The following is a 9,188-nucleotide window of genomic DNA, read 5'->3' on the forward strand; positions in this document are numbered from 1 at the left end:
GGAAATGTAGTTATCCAGGAAGGTGGAAGTCCTACTGTCTGATGGTTTGGACCCCTGTGTACCACATGCAAAACCAACAAGTTTTTTGTGTGAGCTGTATGAATGGAACTACTGCCAGCCTGAACTAAAAGGGACAGGAAAGGGACAGATTGAAGGAAAAATCATTTCAAAGGCAGACCTGGAAGCTGAGATCTGAACCAAAGACATCATTTGGGCAAAGAGAGCAAACCCACCCACGTGTGTGGAAAGGGTGAGTTTTCCCCAGTGCCTGGAGAAGGTAGGCCTTCCACCTGATTGTTCAGGAAAAGTGCTGCTGCCCCAGTCTTTAGAGAGGGTAGGGCATATTCCTTGGGGATTGTGGAGACTCTGGCCATCACCCCAATGTTCTCAGAGGATGGAGCCTTCACTCCAGTGTTCGAGGAGAGCATGGTCACTGCACAAGTACTTGGAGAGGGTAGGGCTGTGCTCCATCAGGCCTGGAAGACAAAGCATCATTCTATAGATGATTCTCAGACCTTGAAATTCAATGGAGTATTCCCTGCAGGATTTTGGAATTGTTTGGGACCCATGTTTTCCTTCTAATTTCTCCCCATCGTAATGCAAATGCTTATCCTGTGTCTGTCCTTCCTTTTGTATATTGGAAGCACATAACTTGTTCTCTAAGTTGCACAGGTCCACAGACCGAGGAAATTGTGCCACAGGACAGGCCACACCTATAACTGATTTTGATGAGACTTTGTACCAAGTACAGTTACTGAAATTACTGACAGCCTTGGGGATATTGTGAAGGAATGAATGTATTTGCATAAGGAAAGAACATGTATTTGGGGAGTTCAGAGGGTGGAGTGTGGTGGTTTGAAGTTATAAATCCCAAAGAGCATGCTCTTAAATCTAATCCATTCCTGTGAGTGTGGACCCATTGTAAGTAGGATCTTTTGAGGAGGGTACTTCAGTTAAGGTGTGACCCACCTCATTCAGTATGGAACTTAATCTTATTGCTGGAGTCCTTTATAAATGGAATGAACACAGAGAGAGAAAGAAAAGCCTGGAAGCAAAAAGGTGAAAGCAACGAAACCCAGAATGGAAGGAAGAAGCCAGCAGACACCACCATGTGCCTTGCCATGTGGTAAACGAGGCAGAGATCCCTGGCAGCCAGTCTTCAGGAAGAAAGCATCACCTTGATGATGTCTTGATTTGGACATTTTCTCAGTGTCAACACTGTAAGCTAATAAATTCCCACTGTTCAAGCCAAACCATTTCATGATATCTGCTTCTACAGCTTAGGAAAGTAAAAGAGTTGTCCTACATATTTTTTTAACTCAAGTACTTTTGATTGTTTATCATATTTTTCAATAGCCTACCATATTCTAAAAAGAATTATATAATCCATATTTTATCTTTAATTCTAATAATTTCAAGTTCATTTTATTTTGAAACTGCATGACATTCTATGACTGTTTTTTATCTCCTAGCCCCATTAGAATAGAAGCCTGGTAGCAGCTTGAATATCAGATACCAATAAATGTTCATTCAGTGAACTAACATTTGGCATATAAAGGTGTAGGAAATTTGGGGTTTAGAATCACTGGCTTAAAGAACATGTGTTGGCCTAATTTGTTGAGAATGACACAAAGTGTTGTACCTTTAAAAACAGTGAGTATGATCCCATGGTGGTATGACTTTTAATAAACCCCACTACACTGAAATATTTCTGCCTTTCTTTTTCTCAGCCATCCCCTAACTCTCCTCCTCCACTCCAACAAACATCACTAAGAGAGTATATTCATATCAGCAATACTATGCATTGCCAAAATAATTTTTTAGAGTCTTTTAGGGGATTCTCAAATAGCACCCTTCTTCTCCACTCAAATTCTGAACCAACTGAGAAATAAGACAAATTTCACATGTACAGATACTACTAACTGACTGAGAATATCTGTTCTCTCTCTCTTTTGGCTCATAATTCCCAGAGTTCCTTGCAGCTAGGTGGAGCCACGTTACATTCTCCACAGCTGACTGTGAGAAGATGCAGTGTGTCCACTTCCAAGCCAGGCCCCTCACCCCTGCTTCGTTGTTCCCATTTGCCCTTCTTGTGGGCAGGAATGGAGACATTCGGGGGGTCCTGGAAGCATATGATGAATGGCGCAGACAGCATGGGGAAGTGCCATCCCATGACCTGGACACTAGCCTGGGACTGTTATGAGACAACGAAATAAACTTCTTATCCTTTGGCCACTCAATTTCTGGTGTCTTTTATCACCATAACTTAGTCTAACTTAACTAACAATAAGGCTGATTTCAGAGACTGGCTTCTGCCTATGGGTAGGTGGGCATCCTAATACTGAATCTCAACAGTAGACAGCCTTACCCACTCAGCAGCTCTGGCCAGGGCTCCCCCATGCTGTCTCCACTCCTCACCCTCATGCTGGCAGAGGCCCAACAGAAAGCTGGCTCTCAATGAGCCCCCCACCCAATTGGAATTACAAATAACCTTCTGGATAGCTGCCTCTTGAAAACACTTTAGAATGGTTATTTACAGAAGGGTATTTATTGGAAGACAGGAATCGTATTGGCAGATGGCAATAAAATGGAATAAATAAATAAAACAAGAAGAGGTGGGGAAGTAAGCTCCTCCGGTATTGTCCTGGACCACTCCCAACTCCACTTCTGCTTCAGGGACTAAACTCTGGCATCCTATCCACGGGCTCCCAGCATTCAACCCTGGCCTTCCCTCGATTGGTCTTTCCTTTCCCAACTCAGCCCACACAGCTGGGAGTTCTGCAGAAGCAAAAGTCTGCCAAAAACAATAGCTCTCCTAAATGTCCAACAAGAAGGGGATTGGATATAAATTATGAAGCATCCAGTCAATGGAGTGTTATTCAATCATTAAACATGATAAACATGAAGCCTTTGTAACAACATGGAAAATGTCCCTGAAATTACGTTACTGAAAAAAAAAAATCAGGTCACAAAATCGCATATGCAATTGGCAACAATGAAAAATAAATATACATATGGGAATAAAGCCTTGGATTAAACTTGGAAGAAGAAAAGCAATTGCTTGGTTAGAAGAGTGAAATTCAACAAATATTTCGATTGCTTCAGGTTATTCTGTGTTTAAATAAGAGAGATAGCCTTCACCCTTTGTAGTCAATGGTGGTACAAAGGAGAGTCCCCCCACTCCCCTTTGCCTTAGGTGGGATTTGCCCCAGTTGAGAGCAGAGGGACACGCCTGAAAAAGCTCTGAGAGGTGCTTGACTCCAGATGCCCCACGGTTTGCATTGATTTGGGGGCTGAGCTCAAGTCCTGCTGTTGCTTCCATATGTCCTCACTTTATTTTAAGTCTTTTAAGATTCTAAGCGTTTTGCATTCTGATGGTGATGCTGTCTCCCTCAGTAACTCAGACACCCAAATAGAAACACTCCCAGACTTCCTGCCCTCCAATGATCCTGGTTAATGTGACATGGTTCTAAGGAACTAATGGAAAATCTATGTCCTTAGACCATTTGAGCAGATCAATACAACTCTCTGTTGACAAAACTTGTGAATGTGGGATTTGCATTCATGTCACTGTTCAGGAAGGTATTTGTAACTCGGTCAACTTGTAGCTATTTTTCGTCATCTACAAATGTACATGGAAATGCACACATGAAAAGCATTTGCTGCCAGTAGGATGCAAATTAATGCATACTGCACATATTTCTTCAAAATGTTTCATATCTCAAAAAGCTTAATAGTGTATCACCACCTTCCCCATTTCTATCCCAGCAGCTGTGTCCTCCAGGTGAAGCAAAAAGGCAACATGAAGTTGTAGTCCCATACCAGCCCCTTGTCTTGACTTCCCTAATGTGAAATCCATGCAGAGAGTTTTTCTGGAATATGAACTCCTGGCTCCAGGCTTTGCAGAATGTCAGTAGAGTTAGCACAGCTTCAGATAAGCCCCTAAGAGAAAGGGCAAAACCCTCCCTGGATGCATTTTAGAACAGAAGGGTAGAGAGGATGACAGCTGAACAAACTGTAGGTATTCTTGCTCAGGGGGCATGAGGACTAGAAAAACTTAAGTAGCCACTGGATGCGAGTAATGAGTTTTTGACTGGGGGAATTTGACACTAAAACTCATTTCTCAGTTCAGTGGGGACGAGAACATATCATGGGCAGCTGACAGATGCCTGGGACATGCGGTGAGGCAGGAAAGACAGAAGCAAGGGCTGCCTGGGGTTTCAGTTCAGCCCCTGCGCAAGGATAGCTGGAGCTGGTCTTGACTCTGCAAAACCACTTAACCCCTTTCCCAACCTCTTTTCCCGCTCCTGAGTCCTCTATTCTGATATTGCCCCAGGGCAACTACAGTTGCCCACATTTCCCACTCCTTTCTTTGTCTTCAGTAGCACTGTCTTCTTGTCTCTATTATAACACATCACTTTTTCTAGTTATTATTCATTGCGCTAGTTCTCACTATTATACTTTGAGAACTCCTTGAGGGCAATGTCCTTTTCATATCTGTGTGTCTAATGCCTCGGAAGATGCCTAGCACCAAGTAAGCGTTCGGTACTCTTTTGTTGTATTAGTTCTGACTTTTGAACACAGATACAACCTTTGTGCTCTCTGTCTGTAGACCACAAATCTCATGAAGAGAGGAAGAGGCTGTGGTGTTCAGCATTCTATCCCAATCAGCTGCAAAAACTAAGCACCCAATAAAGATTTATGGAAAATCGAATGCATCTGTAACAACATATCCTGCCCAGAGATGCCTGACTATGGCAATCTCTTCACAGTTATTCCTCCAGTAGCACCAGTTGAGAGAGAAGAGGAGATATAAAGTAATTCAGCAAAAGAAATAATATTTTAAATTACCTTCTGCTATTGAATTGATTCTATTTGGAATGTTCTACAATTTGAAGTACAAACACAGGACATCCCAGCATTTGAAGGTGGGGGAGGGGGTAAACATATCTAGGAGGCCCCACAGTGTGATGGGGTTGCGGGGCTGACACTAAATCAGCTAATAACTGGCATCACTACATCTGAACATCCTTATACCAAGCAAGATGGAGATGTTTATCGTTAGCTAGAATTAAGTTGGGAAGGTTCAACATGAACATTAAACTGTATTCTCATGTGATCATCACAGCCCAAAGTTTTTTGTTTTTATTTTTGTTTTTTTCTTATTGGAATGGAAAATTCTTATCTTGTTCTTGGAAATAGAATATCTTCTTTTGAGTGATAATTCTGGTTTGAGACTTTAGATTCTAATTTTTAAAATGTATCTCTCCACCTTTCATGTTGAGTTAACAAAATATGAAAATGTGAAAGTCCAGATTGAGGAATCAGAAAAATACCCTAATAAAACTGCTTCCACCAAAAAAATGTTAATAAGGTAATTTGAAATTTTGTCATGAGAATTAACACCATAATTTTGCCTCATTTCAGGACATTAAGTTTTAGCTTATGAGGTGAGTTAAATTCAAACAAGTTCTTTGTGTATTATTTAAGCAGGCTAAAAGGGCAACTCCCAAGAAAACAAGACTTATCCGTATACCGTCACTAACATTACAAGGGACATTTAGAGAGACTATTTTGACTGGGTTGGAAGTTTAACAAAGAGGAAAGTAGTGAATTATGAAAAAGCCCTGCTGTGTTAAAAGCAAGTGCTCTTAAAATTCACTGGTAGAACTTGAAGGAGCTAAAAGACTTTGGACTAGTCACAATTTCCCTTTCCAACACATGGACATCAATATTCTAATGTTTCTTCTACTGAAGTGTTTTACAGGAATACTGCAGTGCTCAGAAGAGTCAGTAAATGCAAGGAAATTAAAGGAAGAACACTGGCTTTAAATTCTTACAAATTTAGGTTCACTTGTAGGGTAAACAACCATCCCCAGTTTGCCTGGAACTGAGGGGATTCCCAAGACATGGGATGTTCAGTGCCAAATCTAAGACAATCCTGGACAAACTGGGAGGGCTGGTCAACCACTTTCTAGTTCTGGAACTCACCTGCAGGAGGACCTCATTCCAGTTGCTTCACCAAGTTTCAGTTTCCTCTTCTCTAAAATGTGAATAATGGATTGTTGTGAAAGTTTAAAACATAAACATAGTTCCTGGGACATTCAAATCATATTTGACAATCACTTTTATTGACAAAATATTCAGCAAGGACACCAAAATCTCAATCATAGTCTGTATTTGGTGTTCTTGTATCAATCAGAGAAGGTTATTATCTTACCATATTCTTTCCCATGTAGCCAAGTTTACAATTCACACTTGAAAATGTTTTTTTTCAATTCAATGGGGTTGTGAAAAGCTGAAAATGCTGCCAAATGTCTAGAATCTGAATACAGGCACTGATTTTTTTTAAGCTTCTTCAGAAAATTGTGTTTTATATTGATACCAAAGGGAAGTAAGTTTTCCCTCTTTCTAAAACGTCCTGCATTCTGAGAACTCTCTAACGAGCTTGAAGCAGGCTTACACTGGGACAAGATGAAAACCATCTATAATGGATCTAGACTGATGTCAATATCCAAAGAAAGGGCTGGGACAAGGGTTGCAGGACTGTGGGCCACCAACGATACTGTGAGATGCATGTCTGAGTTGTAGTCAAAATAAGACCTTTGGGCCAATATGAGAAATAGTGAAAGATGGGTCCAGCTCAGAAAGGCACTTTCCAGAATGACATGAGGAGTGGCAGGCATGGCTCTTGCCCACTGCCCAAGATCAAGATTTGGCTGCCTTCCCAATGGGGAAGTTGAATGGAATCAGAGAAAATATTTCAAGGGCAGGGGAGTCAAGAAAACTAGCCCAAATGATAATGCCCAGTGAGAATAATTTCTCCAACTAGTTCCAACATCAAAAATTAAAGCAAAAGAAGAACTTCCAACCTCATTCACTAGTGAGCAGGTAGCTGCTGGAGTGGGGCCACCATTGGTTTTGGATCTGGGCAGAACTGAGCCAGTGGAGATGAGGTGTGGGTGTTGGCAATAAAACATGGTTGGGGTAGGTTTCTGAGACCTGATGTTTTCCAAAAGATTCTCCTTAAAACTGAATATTGATATCATTAGCTATTTTCTAATCAATAAATAGTGAATTTGGGGGGAGAAGTATGAAGCCACATTTCTAGTAATTTTTTGTTTTTTGTTATGGAAAAATATAATGCCTTTTAATCAACCTTATTTTCATGCATCTGAAAAAACAAGATGCATGATAAGCTTCCTTCCCTGCCCCCTCCACCTTAAGTCTTGTCTGACATGATAAACATGAAGATGATTCATGGGAGCCAACAAATATTTAAAAAATTGTATCAGGACAATAAAATTACAAATGATCCCAATAAGAAATAAAATGAGGACAGTGCTAAAGAGATTAATCTCCTCGAATAGTGAAGTCTCTAGGAACTCAAATTTCTGCAGACATATTGCAAAAGAAAAGGGGAGGGAAATTACATATAAAGGGAAAAAAAGAGAGAGAGAAAGAAGGGGTTGGCTTGAATCAAGTACAATGTTAAAGTTCCTAAAACTTTCAAATAGCTGAGAAATGTCAAGCATGCCAAGAGAGCAAATGACATATTTTTGTTATATTGAAAGTAAATAGAATAACAAGAAATATATTTATCAGCTGCTCGGGCTACTGGTGTGATGTTAACAGATGATAGCAAGATAGAAAGGAACTCAATTCGGACTTTGAATTTGGTTTCTTTATCAGCAAGCATGATTTTTATTCTGAAAAGGATAAATATGGAAAGATGCATAAGGTATGAAAAAGCAGCACCTGACTGCTCTGAAGTGGTGCTGTTCCCTGACTGTATAAACACACATCAGTGGTGCAGGGTACTGCAAAAATGTGCAATATTTTGTGGCATTTTGGAAACTGGGTAAATATGTTCCCTCTGATTGAAGAGATGCAGATGGATCCTGTCTGACAGAACCTGGACTAGGGAGCTTGACATCAATTCAAGGCAAATTTCTGAGAAGGGATATTAATAGGTTGATGTGTGAGCACATACAAAGGGAAGTGATGAACACAAGGAGACACCAAAGGACCCATCAAGGGCAAATCATACCAAACTGATTTTATACACACCCAGACACACACACACACACACACACACACACACAGTCTCTGTAGGTTAGCTAATGAAGCAAATGCTTCAGGTGAATCTGTATTGCAGGAGAGCCTTTGACAAAGTCTCTCATGACATAATCATGGATAGAACAGAAATGTACAGGGAGAGAGATGACAAAGGGTAAACTCACACTTACTGAATGACCTTACCCAAAGAATATATATTAATCCATTTTTTCTGCTTTGGGGAAGTCTTTCCAGTGATACCATTGTGATCGCTTGTGTGAACTATATGAAAAGGAAAGAGATACTTAATACACTAAGCAGCTGGTTCTTAAAATTATTTTGGAGGGAAAGTACCTGGAACTCATGGTGCTTTGGGGGTAAACTATTTTAACTATTTTATTTGGTTAGTTGTGCACTATTAAGCAGCATCAGATATAAATGGTTTAAGAAAAAAAATTATGAGTCAACTCTTGAGAAAATTCTACCTGTTTCATTTATTCTGTGAGTTGATAAGAGAGCACATCAATTAATTTTAGGAGTGCATTTCTGGAGAACTCCAGGTTCAATCATAGCATAGTCTGAGAAGCACTGAATCAGACTTAGAATCAAGATTTTAAAAGGAGTGGAACAATTGATTGAATTTTAAAGGAAATAAAGTTCTACACTAAGAAGTGTGCAATTATAGAAAAGATGAGGGGTGTCTGAACAGCAGCAAAGGAAGGCTTCAGGATTTTCACTAATCGAAAGTTAAACATTAATGCCAACATCGTGAGACAGATACCAGGAATTCAAATAGGAACTTAGACTCTGTTAAAGAAATGTATTAGTGTTTGAATCAAAGAGCATGAAGGTGCTCTCAATTCTAGGCTGACATGTTTTGTTCTGAGAACCACGTACCAAGAGGGGCATGGAAAACTGGAGTATCTCCAGCCAAGAAGGCTGGAGGGTAAACAATTAGGTTATATGAGGAATAGATAAAGGAACTGGAATTGGATAGCAGGAGAAGTTGCAGGGAATTACTGTCTTCAATTACTTGAAAGCTTATCTTAGAGAAAAGAGATCAACGCATACTCTATTTTACTCAAGACATGGGCTATTGACTGGAGGGACAGAGAAAGGGTAATGGCTGA

Source organism: Choloepus didactylus, chromosome 3 (genome assembly GCF_015220235.1).
Source record: "Choloepus didactylus isolate mChoDid1 chromosome 3, mChoDid1.pri, whole genome shotgun sequence".
Lineage (NCBI taxonomy): Eukaryota > Metazoa > Chordata > Mammalia > Pilosa > Megalonychidae > Choloepus > Choloepus didactylus.